General features: G+C 52.2%; 1 protein-coding gene across 3 annotated transcripts in view; it reads left to right on the top strand.

The window, feature by feature from the left end:
- COL18A1 (collagen type XVIII alpha 1 chain) overlaps positions 1 to 16,130 on the top strand; it is a 219,512-nt gene that overhangs the window by 143,915 nt on the left and 59,467 nt on the right. The gene's annotated exons all lie outside the window — the stretch shown is intronic.

Raw genomic sequence — 16,130 nt, 5'->3', positions numbered from 1 at the left:
ATGTTTCTTACCAATTTTTCTGTTTCTTCCCCCAGGTAAGCTAAATCTGTACTTGCTTTGCCAACTTTGCGGTTGTGCGGGGGTAAAGCAGTGACTTCCATCAAGCTGTCCCCTGCCCTCTCCTTCCATTGGTGTGTCTGTGCCGCGGGAGGAATGGGACAGTCTGGGGCTGCTCTCTTTAGAGTTCTGCCAGCTTGGGTCTGGCTTGTGGCCAGTCCCGCTAGCCCAGGTGCCCAGACCGCACTGCTGACGAGGCCTGTCCTCCGATCCAGATGCTGAAGGAGGTGAATGGCAGTTGGGATAGGGGGCTAGTGACTCCTCCCCCCTCCCTCTGCCCAGCCCCACAACCCCTCTAGTTTTGGGTCAGAGGGCTGGGGATGAGTGGAATCTATCCAGTACCTGGCATTGGCCACTGTCAGAAGGCAGGATACTGGGTTAGATGGACCATTGGTCTGACCCAGTGTGGCCGCTCTTACCTTCTTATTCTCTCCTCTGCCGCCAGCGAAGGGTCTGAAATCACTGAACGACTGCTGCTGATGACGTTGTACTTGGAGCCTTACCTGTGGCTCATGCATTCTAGCAGGGCGATGGGGCAGTTTTCATAGTGTCCTTGCACATTTGGTGGGGGACTCGAAGAGCTGGGGGGTCAGTCTGTTTCAAATTAACTATCTGCTGCTGGAGGCAGCTTTCTCTCTGGTGATTCCAGCTTGCCTATCATGGCTTTGGGAAGATGGTGCAATGCTGGGATGGGGCACTGTACATCCCTGGTGCTCAGGGTCTCTTCACGGGCTGTGGGCAAAGCCGTGAACATTGTCTTCCAGTTTCCTTCCCTCCCTGGTCCCTGCTTCCTTCAAGGCATTGCACGTGCACCAAGCCGTCTACTGATTTGCTCAGCCAGGAGCACGGACCCATCCCTCTGTCATTCTGGGGCTGTTATCCTCACTAGCACAGGCTTGTCACTGGGTCCTGAGGATCGATGCACAGTATCGATGCCCTACCTCTGAGCTGGGGGCATTCCCACCTTCCCTGTCTCTGCGGGTCCCCTGCGCACTGCACCACCTGGTCTGAATGAAGTTCCTTCCAAAGGTTGCTCTCTCTGTCTATCTCTCGCAGTGCACTAGCGAAAGAGGAGAGTTCTGTGTCAGGTTCCCAGCCCTAAAAAGGTCTGAAATCAATACTAATCCTGCTAGCTCTTCAAAATACCGTATTAAAATGCCCCAGCTCTGGAGCTGGGCTCCCTCCCGCCACGTTCCCTGGCTGTGGGATTTGCAGGTGGTTAGAACTTGTCTGATAGCAGGTGTTCTGGGGGCGATGGAGAGTCCTTTCATCAATCCACTGTGTAAAGTGGACACTTCTAAAGTGTATAAAGTCGAGAATGTTGCATTTGCCCACAGATCTACTGGCCCTTCCCCCTTGTGTGTATGCAGTGCGGGGGAGGTGGGGGGGGCAACATGGGCCACATCTAGAATTCAGACCTTGCAGGAGCGGCACTGGGGGCAGGGGGAGCATAGCCTGGGAGCTGGCACTGGGTGAAACTTAAAACAAATGAGTCCTGTCCCACTCGCTCCATCTAAGGCTTTGGGCAGATTTCTTAATCTAATTCTGTCTGGGTTCAGCTCTTTCAAATAAATATTGCCATCAATTCATCATTGCTTTCTGAGCAATCCAGGGCCCATTCCTATTGCAAGAGGTTTTAGAAATACAGGGATTTTTGTTTCAGGAGATTAAAAATGAATGTCTCGCATCGCTAACCAGGTTCAGACCCTGTTGTTCCGGTATCTGGCTTGCACCTACTTCAGACGCTGCACCAAGGTACTGTTCCCACAGCCCAAGAGCACGGGCTTTTCACTCGCTCTGGAATTGCTTGGGCCATCTTTTCTGTGCGTTGACATCCCTGAGGCCAGAGAGAAGCCAGGAGGCAGAGGTTTTAATAGGGATGCCATGTCCCTTCTTTCAGCTCTTCCTTCCCCACAACCTGTGGTATTTGTTGAGCTCTCCCTGGGCTTGCCAGTGTTCTGCGCATTTAGTTAACAATTCCTTGGGCTATGCAGATAAGTCCTTGGCTGATGGCTTCCCACGCTGCTCTAGGTGGTGCTGCATCCTCGTGACATGTCCTGCTTCTGCTGAGCAGAGCTGTGCCTGGCACGGGGTGTGTGGCAGGACTTTTGCATTCTGCTGGACGGCCATAGCCTGGGCAGCTCTCCCATGCTGGAGCAGCTCCTGGGGGGCACGGATAGACGTTCTGTTCAGCAGTCACTCAGAGACTGTGTCGGATTTTTTTCTAATGTTCTTACATTAGTAAGGAGCAGATTCTTCCACCCTCCTCTCCCCCCGTGATGCCTTCCTTCCCAGTGGTCCCTTGCAGAAGAAGGGACCTCTCGTCGTCAGTGTTCCTCCAATTTTTCCCATCCATGTGTGGAATGAATTTTATGTGCACCAATATGGAGGTGAGGTGTGACCCATCACCTCCATATTGGTGCACGTAACAAAATCCAGGTGATGGGGGTGGGACCGAGGGGTTCGGAGTGTGGGAGGTGGCTCAGGGCTGGGGCAGGGGGTTGGGGTGCAGGGAGGTGAGGGCTCTGGCTGGGGGTGCAGTCTCGGGGGTGGGGCCGGGGATGAGGGGTTTGGGGTGCAGGCTGCCCCAGGGCCACGGCAGGGAGAGAGGATTCTCCCCAGCTCCCTTTCCTCGCGGCAGCTCCGGGGCTGGGGCTGCGGGATCAATGCCTCTCCCCTGGCCGCAGCAGGTCCGGGGCTGGGGGAGAGGCATCTCTCCCTGCCCCGCCTGCGCGGTGCTTAATAGGCTGCCACGTGGCCATGCTGCTTAGAGGGCACTTAGCTTGTCATGAGTTCACAGACTCTAGGTTCAGAAGGAGCCATCGTGATCGTCTAGTCTGACCTCCTGGTTCGCACAGACCAGAGAACATCACAGAGACTCCAGGTGATGAAGAACCCAGGGCTCTGTGGAGGGAGTGCAGGACGCTGGCCCGCGTCATTGGGTGGCTCGACCGAGCCGGGGCAGAGAGTACTGAGCTGTGTAGCTCTACTTTCCAGAGCAGGGTGCTAAGTTCCTGGAAGCTATAGACCAAACTCTGCTGTGTTTCTCCTTCCCCTGTAGACGTTGTACGCTGTAGTGCAGGGGCCATGACCTCATCTGCACTAAGCTTTGCTTACCTTTCTTTTTGGAGACCCTAGGTGTTTCTCAGGACAGCTGAGTGAGCTCCTTTTGTTGTGGTTAATTATTTACACATCAGCAAATATTTGGTTCCCATTATTGGGGAAATAGGGACAGCGTTTTGTTGAGTGTAAGTCAACCCAAAAAAGCGTGTCTCTGTGCGCACACAGAATGTACAGGGGCTGGTCTCTAAAGGGCTGGAACCACCAATCAGAGCTGTGTCACTGATTGTGAACACACTTACACTCTCTGCGTGCCTGCCCGGGAGTACAAGAACTGCATCGTGCTTTCCCAAGTGTACGTGTACGGTCTAGCCTAGCTAGAAATAAAGTACACCAGGGCGCTTTCATCAATGTGTGAGCATGACTGTGATGTGGATATTTTTAGGAGACGTGGATCATCTTTTCACTGTGCTTGGAACTGCTGATGTGTCCAGTTGGGTGTTTTCACCACAACACCAGTTAATCTGAACAGAGCATCTGACTATCCCAGACAGGCCTGGCCAGCTCTCTTGGAGTTGCAAGTGTGTGTAGGTTCCTTGGTCCCCTTATTTTTGTCATGTCTGTGGAGTTAGTTAAGTTCAATATAGCTCAATTGCAATGACTTTGAAGGCCCATTTTAAACAATGTAATTCTTTATGTTGGGGACTCCAATCAGCAAGTATAAAGTGTGCCCAGAATGCCTTGACGCAAACGGTCTGTTTGACCAGAGGGAAGGAGGAGCGTGCAGCGACAATTGGATACTCTTATGGATGGAAGGATGGCTCCCTACTGGATTTGACCTTTCATTAATAACTGCCCCTGACACTGAAGAGTTACTGTTTTAGGCTGTCCCTCAAGGGTGCACATTCAATGTTCTCAGGAATGCTGTCGGTCATTCAACTCTTACATACAAGGGCGTATTGGCCTGCACAGCTAAAAGTTCCCAGGCTAATAGTCCAAAAAAAGAAAAGCAAGCTGGGGAAGCTGTTGTTGGCTAGCTTGTGGAAATGGGGCCGTGAGCAGGGACAAAGCCAAGCAGCTGACTCACCCTTTCGTATTTAGGGAAAAGCTACTTAAAGAACATTCTCTGGATTTTCACTTTTCTTAGGGTGTTTAAAGGGCAATGGGGTACTTCTGTAGTTTGGGTTTTTGTTAACTGTTCAGCTGCTCGTGCTCCATGTTTCCCACCTGAAGTTAGAATTTGCTATGGCCTGGGAATTTCCCCAGGAGTGTAAGGGGATACTGCAGAAAGAGAGGGGTTTGGACTTCTGTCTCCCTGCAGGGTACCTAACTTGTCCCATTCCTCCCCTTCTCTGGTCGTTCCATGCAGATGTGGGAGGCTGTATAAAGTCTGCCCCGTTTTGCTGTATTTTACATCACCCGGTGACCCAACCCACTAGTATGGGTTAATTTCTAAATTGCGTGATATTTAATTCGGTTCATTGTTTGTTTTCTTTCTCTAGTTTGCCAGGCTGGGGATCGGGGCTCTTTGAATCTGTGGAAGGCAGGAGTTCTTGAAACTGGAAACACCAGTGCTGGCCATAAGGCCTGACCAGGTAGCCCAGAAGATTTAGCTTTCACGCTTTGATCCTTCCATCCCTCTGTGTGCCAGAGTGGCTCCGTTCGCGTGTCCAGACACAGCCCTCCTGGGGAGGGGTGTCTCAGTTCACTGCCTTGAACCTGAGCAGTCCTGTGGGCCCTGGCTCGGGGAGCCACAAATCCTTTTCTTCCTCCACCACATGCAGTCTCATCCCAAGGCTCCTATAGCTGCGCAAGCAGGGAGTGCTGCGTGCCACGGGAGGGGCATGTCCTCCAAGAGGCCTGGAGAGGTCTAATTCCCGAGTGCGGCTAAGCCAGGGCGTGCCTGACGGCGGAGGAGCGGGTGAGAGCTCATCACTGCCAGGGTTCCTGCTGCGCTGTGGAGCTGCACTCTGCCCTGGAATTGCCTCTTCCTTTCTTTCGCCAGCCCCTGGTGCTGAGCTCTGGAAACGGAAGTGTCTGGCACTGGTATAGCACAGAGCCAGGGGCGTGGTTGGTGAGGCAGCCCTCCTGGGGCGTTCGGTTTTCTTCTTTCTTATGGCTTGGGAAAGTAGCAATGACTACAAATTTACATCTGAGTTTGAGAGCCAGCACATTGCCGCAGCGGTGAGCTGGTGAATGTCCTTCAGGCCCCTGGCAAAAGAATGAAGGGGACACTCCGATATGCTCTGCTCCTTTGTTTGTGCCTGGTGTCCACATGCAGGTGTTTGCCTCCTTTTCCATTGAAAGAGGGTTTGTCCACACCTCCCATGAGCTGTCCTGATGCGATTCAATCTGCATGAGTCTTTCTGACATAAATCAAAACCTGGTGGTTCCTTGGCAGTGTCAACAACAAGCTGTTTGTTCGGAGGGGTCGATATGCTCCATGTGACTCTCCACTAATTCTCAGCATCGAAGTTGGGTGTCAGGGTCTTGATGCGGTTCCATAGAGGGCTGCGGGATTTTAATCTTGTCTTTGGCGGGTTCTGCAGGTCATAGTGCAGCGGGATTCTTGGGTTTGCACTGACATGGTTAAGTCAGCGAGATGTCTGAGCAACTCTTCTCATCTCTGGAGGCTGGATGTGCACTAGTACCAGGAGCCAGTCGACTGGAGTTGATTTGGGCGTCCCTGACACTGTGTTCACAGCATTATTGAGTTGAGTGTCAAGGAGTTCAGTTTCCGCAAAAAGAAAAGGAGTACTTGTGGCACCGTAGAGACTAACCAAGGAGTTCAGTGTGACTGCCGTGAGACCCCACTGGCACACAATATTCAGCTGCAGAATATACCAAGGCAATTGTTGTGGTTTGTGGACTGGAGCCCCAGGATGTTCCAGCATTCAGTGACGCTCCAGTTTAGACCTACAAAGGTACTGTGCCCTGGGCTTGGAATCCTGTGGCCTGGCGAACCTTTGCGCCCCACTGGGACTCCCACAGGGTGTAACTTACCTGCCAGAGGGTCCTAGGAATTGGTTGTCTACGAAAATCAATGAACTGGGGGTGAGAGAGTCCAGAGAACGTGCTTGAGCAGTGCCAACTCATGGTATTCAATCTCTTCCTTAAAGCCCCAGCTCCGGGAGTCAAGTGACTAGGTGAGACCTGATCTCTGCTCTCATTTAAAAAAATAAAATAAGCTTCTAGCCCTTGTGCTGGCAGAGTGGTCTGTAAAAGTGACCAGAGCATGCCCTGAGGGCTCAGAAGCTGGGAGACAAATGCAGAGAACCGAGTGTTTGTGGTTTTTATAAAAACGTCATGATTTTTAAGCCAACCTCCTGTTTTTTGAGGCCTGACTCATGGTTTTTGCAGGACTGGGGTTGCCAGTAGTGCTGTATTTTACACTTCCTTCCATCCCATGTCGGTTCTCTGCTGCTGTGGGGCTTTAGTGTCCATGAAGAGCCCCGCGGTGTTGGATGACCTGTCTCATGCAGCACTGAGCTGCTTTGCCATCTTCGATGCAGTGGGTTGTGACTCCAGGTCACCGTGTTGCTGTTGATGTCAGGAATGGTTCGTCATTTTCTTCTCTTTAAAGCTGTTCCATTTGCTGAGTGCTCAGGCCCTGCCACCTGGCGTCACTGCTTTGGGAGTATTTTTGGTTCTTTTCAATGGAGATTTGGGAAAGGTTTTAGGTGTATTTAAAGTGGGTTCAAACATTGCTCCACAAAGTAGCATGTCTCAACTCTCCTGGGCTTTTTGTAGGCACAAATATTTATCTTGATCGTATGATCAATAATTTCCAAAGGTTGATGGTTAGGATCAAAATGTACCGGATTGACGAACGGTCATTCCAGTCCTTGCAGAGCGCACAGCGAGTGTAACCCCTTATGTGTGTGTGCTTTAATAGAGAAGAAATGTCAACGTGTTTTACTGTAAACTGAGTGAAGCTCTGAAAGAGGTGTCTCCCCATCCTGACACCTGAACCTGGCATTTCAGCCCAGCTGATGGCTTCTGTTCAAAGAAACTTTGTGCCTTGGCCGAAAACTGCAGTGAGCAGAGAAAGCAGTTCTCGTTCCCTGTGGCTTATAACAGCTTGTCTTCTGGACTGCTCTCTTTTGGATGGTTGGGTGGCCCCTTAAAATCTAGTTGTTTGCCAAGAGTGAGGAACTGACCTCCTTATTGTGGCTTCACACCTCTCAATAAAGCAGCAGCTGCCATGTTTCTCAACGGAGGAACTTCGTTTATTTTAGACCCAATTTTATGAGCCCTCTGTTGGTGTCATTGTTTGCTGTTGTAAATTATTGATGCTGGAGATGCGGAGCCACGAAGCCGAGGTTGCAGGAGAGGTGGTATGTGTTAATGACAAGGCCCCCTCCCCCCACATCAGTTCAAGCTCCCCCTTCCCTTGTGCGACGTGAGAAGGGCAACTAAAATGAGCAGGGGGACGGCTCTGCTTCCTTAGGAGGAGAGATTAAAAAGACTGGGGGGGTTCGGCGTGGAAAACAGACTCGGGGGGTGAGGAGATGACGGAGGTCTATAAACTCACGACCGGTGTATGGAGAAAGTGACTAAGGACATGCTCTTTACTCCTTCTCATAACACAAGAACCAGGGATCACCAATGAAATTAATAGGCAGCAAGTTGAAAAACTAACAAAAGGCAGTATTGCTTCACATAATGCACAGTCAACCTGTGGAACTCCTTGCCAGAGGATGTTGTGAAGGTCAGAAGTATAACTGGGTTCAAAAAGGAGCTAGATAAGTTCCTGGAGGTTAGGTCCATCACTGGCTATTAGCCAGGATGGGCAGGGATGGTGTCCCTTGCCTCTGTTTGCCAGAAGCTGGGATTGGGTGACGGGATGGATCACTGGATGATGACCTGTTCTGTTCATTCCCTCTGGGGCACCTGGCATTGGCACTGGAAGACAGTAGGGCTAAAGCAGAGGTGGGCAAACTACAGCCCGTGGGCCACATCCGGCCCGTGGGACCCTCCTGCCTGGCCCCTGAGCTCCTGGCCCGGGAGGCTCGCCCCTCGCTATCCCCTCTCCCCCGCACCTCAGCTCACAGCACCACCAGCACAATGCTCTGGGCGGGGGGGCTGCGAGCTCCTGGGGCAGCGTGGCTGCAGAGCCCAGCCGGACCTGGTCTCTGGGCAGTGCGGGCAGGGAGCAGGGGGGTTTGGAGAGAGGGCTGGGGAGTTCAAGGGGGTGGTCAGGAGCCAGGGGTGTGGATAGGGGTTGGGGCGGTCAGAGGGCTGGGGACAGGGGGATTGAATGGGGGCAGGGGTCCTGGGGGGGCAGTTAGGAAGGAGAAGGGGGGTTGGATGGGGCAGTCAGGGGCTGGGGTTCCGGGGGCGGTCAGGGGACAGGAAGAAGGGGTGGTCGGATGGGGCAGGGATCCAAGGGGGGCAGTCAGAAATGAGAGGAGGGGTTGGATGGGGTGGTGGGGGGCAGTCAGGGGCGGAAGGTCCAGGGGCAGTCAGAGGACAGGGAGCAGCGGGTGGTGGATAGGGCAGGAGTTCCTGGGGGGCCGTCAGGGAATGGGGGGGATTGGATGGGGTAGAAGTCCCGGGGAGGGATGTCAGGGCGGCGAGAAGCAGGGGGGGTTGGATAGGGGTCGGGGGCTGGGCCACGCCTGGCTGTTTGGGGAGGCACAGCCTCCCCTAACCGGCCCTCCGTACAATTTTGGAAATCCGATGTGGCCCTCAGGCCAAAAGGTTTGCCCGTCCCTGGGCTAGAGGGACTGTTGGTCTGACACAGTATGGCCCTTCTTATGTCTTGTGGAGTCCCTCCTTTTGGGTCCTGTTCATGCTCGATGGAGAGCTTGGAAAACAGGTGTAACACCCGAGGCTGCGTGAGAGCATGGGAAGGCTGCTGCTTTCAGGTAGGCAGTCACTCCACTACTGCTGTCGGATTCGTTCCTTTGCTAGGACATGAAAAGTGCCATATAAGGCCAAGTGTGGTCTCCACACGCAAATCTGTCTTAGCTCCGAGTACATGGGAATTTCACGTTTTTCTTCACACTCAGACTGCTACATTACTTCTTTACTTAATATTCCTAAGAACTCAAGGCTGCCTGTTTCTGATGCTCCGCGGGTCAGGAGGGATATTTGTGTGTACTGTATAATGCACATCTAAAGAGATCTGATTAAATCAAGGTGTGCTTTAAGAGGGAGAGGAAGAGCTGGCCGTGCTCGTGTGAAGCTTGCCCCAGTCCTGCAGTGAGATCAGTGTGTCACAGGGGCTGCTGAGGATCTGGGCCTTAGACGGCTATCAGGGAGCGCATTTCCTTTGAACCGTTTACATGGTTTCCTGCGGCTGTGCACCGAGCTGAGGGAGTCGATGTTGAGGTCAGCATCGCTTTGTGTAAGGTTCAGTCTCTGGTTACTGTTACATGCCAGTGTGATGCTCCAGGGTCCGAGTTCCAGAACCAACAGGGACATTTCACTACCGTCGGCCAGAGGCGTTCAGGGAGCCGGAGTCGAGCCCCCAAACTCATGAGAGTTTTAAATTACAAACTTTTTGCAATCTGGTTTCTGAGCCTGTCGGTGGCAGTGTGGGAGTTGCGGCCACAAGGGGCTGTGGGAAGTGGAACATAACTCGGAGCAACTCTGAGACTGCTTTAACTTTCACTGGACACCAGGCACGTCCCTGCATGGTCTCAGAATATAGGGAGTGTAAAGATGGCGGAGACCCCCCGTCCTCTGTTTCTGCCCCATGCTCAAAATGGAGTAACTGGGAACCGGCCCCCGAGGGTTTACACTGGTGTAAAGTGTTGCAGAAGAGAGGAGTATCAGAACCAGTATTTTCCAAAGGCAGAACTGCTCTCACCTTGAGCTCTTACATGTGTAGGAGAAACTGCTGCATCCCTCAGCAGCTTCTAACCGCGTGCTTAACTCTTTCAGTTGCTCTTTTACTGGGTGAAAAGTTGTTTTGTTTTTTCTACTGTTGCTTTAGGGGATTTAAAGGATTGATAATTTATGCTTTGGCTTCCCGAGTGCTCTGCATGTGACAGACGTGGATCCCATAGGCTCAATAAGACTCTAGTTGTTTCAAAGACCATACAGCCTCCGGCATAGGTTTTATCAGCCTTCCTATGATATTGCGGGGAGTTTCAGCACCTTGAGGATTTGGAACAGCCACTGTTCCATTCATGGCACCAGCTCAGGGGCAAAATAATTGCATCACATCCCAAATTTTCTGACATTCCTTTCTCGTCATGTTCTCAGCTGCAATCGGCTATAGGACAATACGCTGTTGTAGTCAGCAGGACGGGGGAATCTCTTGGTCAGCCCTAGAAGTGAACACAGCTCTCCTTGCAGTCTTTCTCTTTGAGTTCAGACACCCACCCTGCTGGCAAAACCCCTGTCTGCATCCCCCTTCTTATCAGCCCCACTGGTACCACCCTAAACACACATTCACTTTCAGCTCTGCTCTGCTGCCCTGGTTTGGTGGGACGGAATTCGTAGGCTCTGTCTCTGCTTTGAAATACCTGCCCGGATTCATGGCCAGGGGATCCGGCTCTGGGGCGCGACGCGCTGCCCTTCAGAAGTCTGCAGGAGCAGAACCCAATGTGTGGGAGGGAGGAGCAGCCACAGGTTGCATTGTGGTGGCAGGATGTACCTGCACGGCAGCTGGCAGTGAGCCTGGCAGCGTGGGTGGATGGACACGTGCCAGTGGGGCTCGAGCTGGCATGCTACAAATAGCTGGGGGGGACGTTGCGGCTCAGGCAGAGACTTCCAACTAGCTCCTAGCGCTTGGGACCGGGGCGTGGTCCTGAGAGCCCGAGCTGCAGCGTCCACACTGGTATTTCTACCACACCAGCTCAAGCAGAGCGAGCCCAAATCTGGCTGTCCCAGTGCAGACATACCCTTCTGTGTGCTGAGTGCTCTTGCGAAAGTCCGGGGATTTCTTGCCTGGGGTGTGGGGCAGACACTAGGGAGGGAAAGTTGCTGGAACCAAATGATGGGAGATCAGGAGTTTGTATGGTTTTGAACAATACCGATGGTAATCGCCGCATGAAAGGCCCTGGCTTTTTGTACAGCACCCAACGCCACAGGACCTTGACTGGTCCCCTGGGTGGTACTCAAATGTCAGGGTTAACAAGGAGAATGCTGGTTACTGAAATACTTCTAAACTCTTTGAGATGAATCTTGATGGACTGTTTCAGGTAAGGAAAGTCTAACTTTTATGTTGACAGCTCTTTGCCGCATGTGCTCAGTGGGCCAGAAGCATGTTGAGAAACTGGAAACAAGGCACAAATTTGTAATGGGGAAAGTGATTAACCCTTGGAACAACTTACCATGGGATTGGTGGTGGGTTCTCCATCACTGGACATTTTTAAATCAAGACTGGATGCTTTCCTAAAAGAGATGCTCTCGATCCAGGACAGCGATTGGACTTGAAGCAGTGGTTAATTCAGGGACCTGTGGCCTGTGTTATGTTGGAGGTCAGACTTGACCGAGTCCAGTTGTGGAAAAAAGCAATCTTGAGTGATCCCGTTTAAAATAATAGTTTCTTGCTCACTGAAATACTTCCAGTACGTCCTGGAACCAAACCCATGTAATTCTCCCAAATGGACTCACTGACCAGCTATTTTGAGAGCAGGGTGGCGTACGTACAATAGTCAAATCTGCCTCAAGTGCACTTAAAAAGCTGCCCCAAACCCTGCCCTACAGCCCCGTTGTAAACAGGGAGGAGTGGACGGATGTTCGGAGAGGCAATCCCACACCTTCACAGGGTGCTGTGGCCATTGCCCACAGTCGCATCTAGCTCTATATTAGCGAGATCCATAGATTTTTGAAACGTGACCCCCTCCTTGCCTGTCCCCACAAGTATGTGATGCTTCCTGTCCAGAATGCCTGCATTGCTGTGGGCATCTTTGCCCGCTGTTGGGAGGTACCAGGAGGTGCAATCTGTTCAGTGTAGGGGCACGAGAGGCCCTTTGCTGTTTCTTGGGAAAGCAAAGTGCTCCGGTTGTAGGTCTGCCTGCCTCCCTGTGTGCGGTGTGTTTATACCATAGCGTGAAAGATTCACTCCACCTGTTCTCCCAGAACCACTCCATGGTCCGGTCGCAGGCACTGTATAGAACGGCACACAACAGCTGCTGAGATCAGATGGCTTAAATTTACATACTTGGAACGCGCTTTGTCTCTCTTGCTTACAACAAATGTTCCGTGCTTCAGCGTCCAGTAGAAGTGGTGTTTTCTAGTCCAGTGCTTCTCAAGCTATCAGATGCGGGGGACTGGCAATATTTTTTTCCAATGTGCGCGCAGACCGGCAGCCGATGGCTCGCGGACTGGCACCGGTCCCCGGGCCACCACTTGGAGTAGCATGGCTCCAGGGAGTTCAGTTATCTGTGTCTTTTATAATAAACAAGTTGATAGATACCATCCACAGACCCATTTTTCTGGTGACCCTTATTTTAAGTTTGTTAAAAGATCATTTCTCTTTGAGATTATATGGGCAGTGGTGGCATGACAGACACAAATCCAGCATGACTGGCTTGTTTGTGAGGCAGGGAGTTCAGATGTGGTTAGTGTTTCTCTCAAGCAGCCCAGGGTTTCTCAGTGGTACTTTATTTTTGGTGTCAGGCAGATTATTTCTGGGCTGTAAAGGACATTCACCCCTCCTGCATTGTAGAGCCCTCCATGATGAGCATGATTCTCTGCAGCCGTGTGGAGAGAGGAGAGTGTCAAAGGCGCGGTTCCGGTGGAGTCTGGGATCGAGGACCTTAGAAATCTGCCTATCATGGTGGTGATCACGTGAGAGCTGCAGAAATGCAGCTCTTCCTCTGGTATGGGTGGAGCAGTGTACATCACCCTGGCTATGGACAGGTTGGTTCACCGAGTTCCCTGCCCACTGAGAAGGAGGGGGATGTGGAGCAGGATGACTTTCTCTGCATGTGTGCCCCTTCACTGCCACGTGTGTGAACAGGTGTGCTCCTGTCCTCTGGGGGTGCGGCTCTCCCTGAATGTCTGTGTTCTTCAACTGATTGCTGTTGCCTGGCTTTCCGTGTTCTGCCTCGGCTGATGGTAAGCTAGGCTCTTTGGGCATGGATCATCTGTGTGTGTGCGGTGTGGGGCCCTGATCCCTTCCTGGGGCTTTCTGTACTACAGTAATGCTGAGAATTACCAAATGCATGCACCCCCTCTGGCCAGATTCCTGGTTTGGTTAACTTTTTGTTACAGATAAACGTCCTGCAAGACACATTTGGTGTAATGAGTTTGTCAGGTCTGAAGTGAGAGTTATTTGCAAAGAGCTGAGACCCTTTGCCGGGGGGGTCTCTGTGTCACAACCCTACAGTGACCAGAGGCGTTACAGTAATATCTCTCCTCTCTCAAACCCGTAATTCTTCTTTGAGTGGCTCTGCATGTTCCCATTTATGGGACCGGCGCCACCTTGTGGTGCCTTACCCTGTCCGCTAGAGCAGGGGTTCTCAGACTTCATTGCACTGCAACCCCCTTCTGACAACAGAAATTACTTCACGATCCCAGGAGGGGGGACCAAAGCCTAAGCCCACCTGAGCCCCATCATCTTGAGTGGGGGGCCAAAGCCCCAGCGCCCAAGGGGGGGCGGACGAGGGGCAGATCTGAAGCCCAAGGGCTTCAGCCCCAGTCAGGGGGCCTGTAACCTGAGCCCCACTGCCCAAGGCGGAAGCCCTCAGGCTTTGGCTTTAGCCCTGGGCGAGGGGGCTCGAGCTTTGGCTTAGGCCCTGGGCCCCAACAAGTCTCAGGCATCCCCTGGCAACCCCATTAAAAGGGGGTCGTGACCCACTTTGGGGTCCCAACCCACAGTTTGAGAACGGCTATGCTGGAGTACTCCTCCTTCCCCCCCGCCATCCCCCACCAGCATCACGACGCACTGGGAGCGAGGCTATCAAGGGGCAGGAGCACCCTCCCCATCTCACTTCCTTCCAGCCGTGTGCTGTGACATATGGGAACTGCTCCAGGCTCTTTGGAGTTGGAGTTTTTTTCTGCTTAGAAATAGATAGTGTTAGCTCATTTCCATGTAGTTAGTGAATAAGGGTTTCTTCCAGTTCTGGGTTATGGAGGAACCAAAGAAACAGAAGAAGCTGGGATTTAAGTGGTGTGCTTCCTGTCCGGCTGTCTTCTCCACATCTGATGACCAAGTGCAGTGCCTCAAGTGTCTGGGGGAAGGGCAGTCCCCCTCCTGGATATTCAATTTGTCAAACTTTTCCTCCCAGAGCACGCAAGGACAGAGAGACTCTCTTATAGCTCCTCCTCCTAAAGGAAGCCATTGAGGTCAGACCCTCTGGACCCGGTCAGGACTCAAATCCTAGTCTAAGAGGCCAGTCTCTGCCCCTGTGGCTACCAGCAGCTCCAAGTGACTGAAGGGTTCCAAGAAGCTGCTACCCCTGTTGGGTCAGACTCATTTCCTGCATCTCCCTGAGTCAAATCCCTGAGGCTGCAAGTGTCCGAACTGAGAGCAGCGTGGTTGGGTCTAACTGCCCCGGTTCCGGAAGAGAGGTCGAGAGAGAGAGTTCAGGCATACGTATCTCATTCCTGCTAACTATCTGACCCCGACAGAATCCCTGCAGCTGCAGGACCAGGGCCTGTTCCAATTCCCGCTTCCAGATCCAGGAAGATGGAGTTGCTCAGTGCGTCAGAATCGGGGCGGTCAGTGCCTTCAGTTCCGCCAGTCACAGCACTGAAGGAAAAGAAGCATAGAGACAAAATGGCCACTGTTCACAGTGCTGGTTCCAGTGCATCTGCTGTCAGGTCTGTCCGAGTCTGACAATGGTTCCGAAGTGAAGATCCGGTCCATCTTCCATAGCAAGGGATATGGCTTTATGGCTGACATCGGATCTGATGATGTCGTCCACGGATCCGCTGTCAGTTCCTGGGTCAGTTCTGCCTACGTTCCGGAGTGCTCTGTCACCGTGACAGCCTGGGCTCGCTTGCTGGCTCCAGTTGCTTCATTGGTGTTCCAGTGGGAAAAACAGGATTTCCCAAAGGAGACGTATTTCCCTGGATCCGAGGTCATCTTCCTCATCCCCTGTTAGGAGGAGGAGGCCAGAAGATGCTGGTATGTTCCCCCAGACCACCCTATGATTCCTCCGCCTAGGTTTCCTCCGCTTACAGTTTTTCTACAAAGAGCTGGATCTCCATTCTTCCCTTCAGATCCTCTGTTATTACCGTTAGTTTATACTGGATACAAGGAGGGAGCTAGAGAAAGAACAGAGAAGACCAGCCTATGGTCCGCCTTCCGCAGGCACGTCCCCAACCCCTAGTTGCTGGGGATACTGGCAGTCTGGGGGCCTGTGGCCTTACTGGGGGCCACCTCAGGAGTGTTTTAATTACCCTTCGAGTGGATGGAGAGGTAATGTTTTGCCTGCTAAGGATCTAATGGTCCAGAGATCCATGGATCTGACTCCTCCTGATCCATCGGCATTACTGACCGTGAAGCCTGAATGTCCGAGGAGGTAGCTCCTCTCTGCTTGATCAGGAGCATCTGGAAATGGATTATGAGCCCAGTTCACCACTGGATGAATATATCGGGGTGGCTTTGGCCTTCTCTCCTCCCGAGGATGCTATGCTCGGCTATAACTTGGTGGATCTTATGGTGGCCACCTTCAAATCTTCCTGCAGTGCCTGTGGAAGAGACTTCTCACCCAGTGTTTGATATAATGTGACTGCTTCGAGGAGTAGACTATCTCTATCCATTTTGAATGGCTTGCTACAGCCAGCTAAATCCATGTGGACCGTGCCTGCTTCTTGCCAACCTGTATTTAGGAAAGCAGACAAGTTGTATCAGATACCCTCAGGGGTTTTCCTACTTGTACACCCACGCTGTCCCTAATTTACTGGTGGTGGTCGCTGCTGCCAGTAACAGGGCGAGGTCCAGACTATCACATTCCTTTCCAACTGATAAAGAGGGGGAAAGGATTGTCTCGCTTGGGAGAAAGGTGTTCTCTTCGGTCTTGGGCATTAAAGTGGCAAATTATAAGGCGGTCATGGCCCTTTGCTGATTTAATCTATGCGAAAAGATTACTTTATTTTTACAG

Source organism: Lepidochelys olivacea, assembly GCF_965140295.1.
Source record: "Lepidochelys olivacea isolate rLepOli2 genome assembly, chromosome: 11".
NCBI classification, from domain to species: Eukaryota; Metazoa; Chordata; order Testudines; family Cheloniidae; genus Lepidochelys; species Lepidochelys olivacea.
The sequence above is the reverse complement of the archived record's forward strand: the minus strand, read 5'-3'. Positions and strand labels throughout refer to the sequence as shown.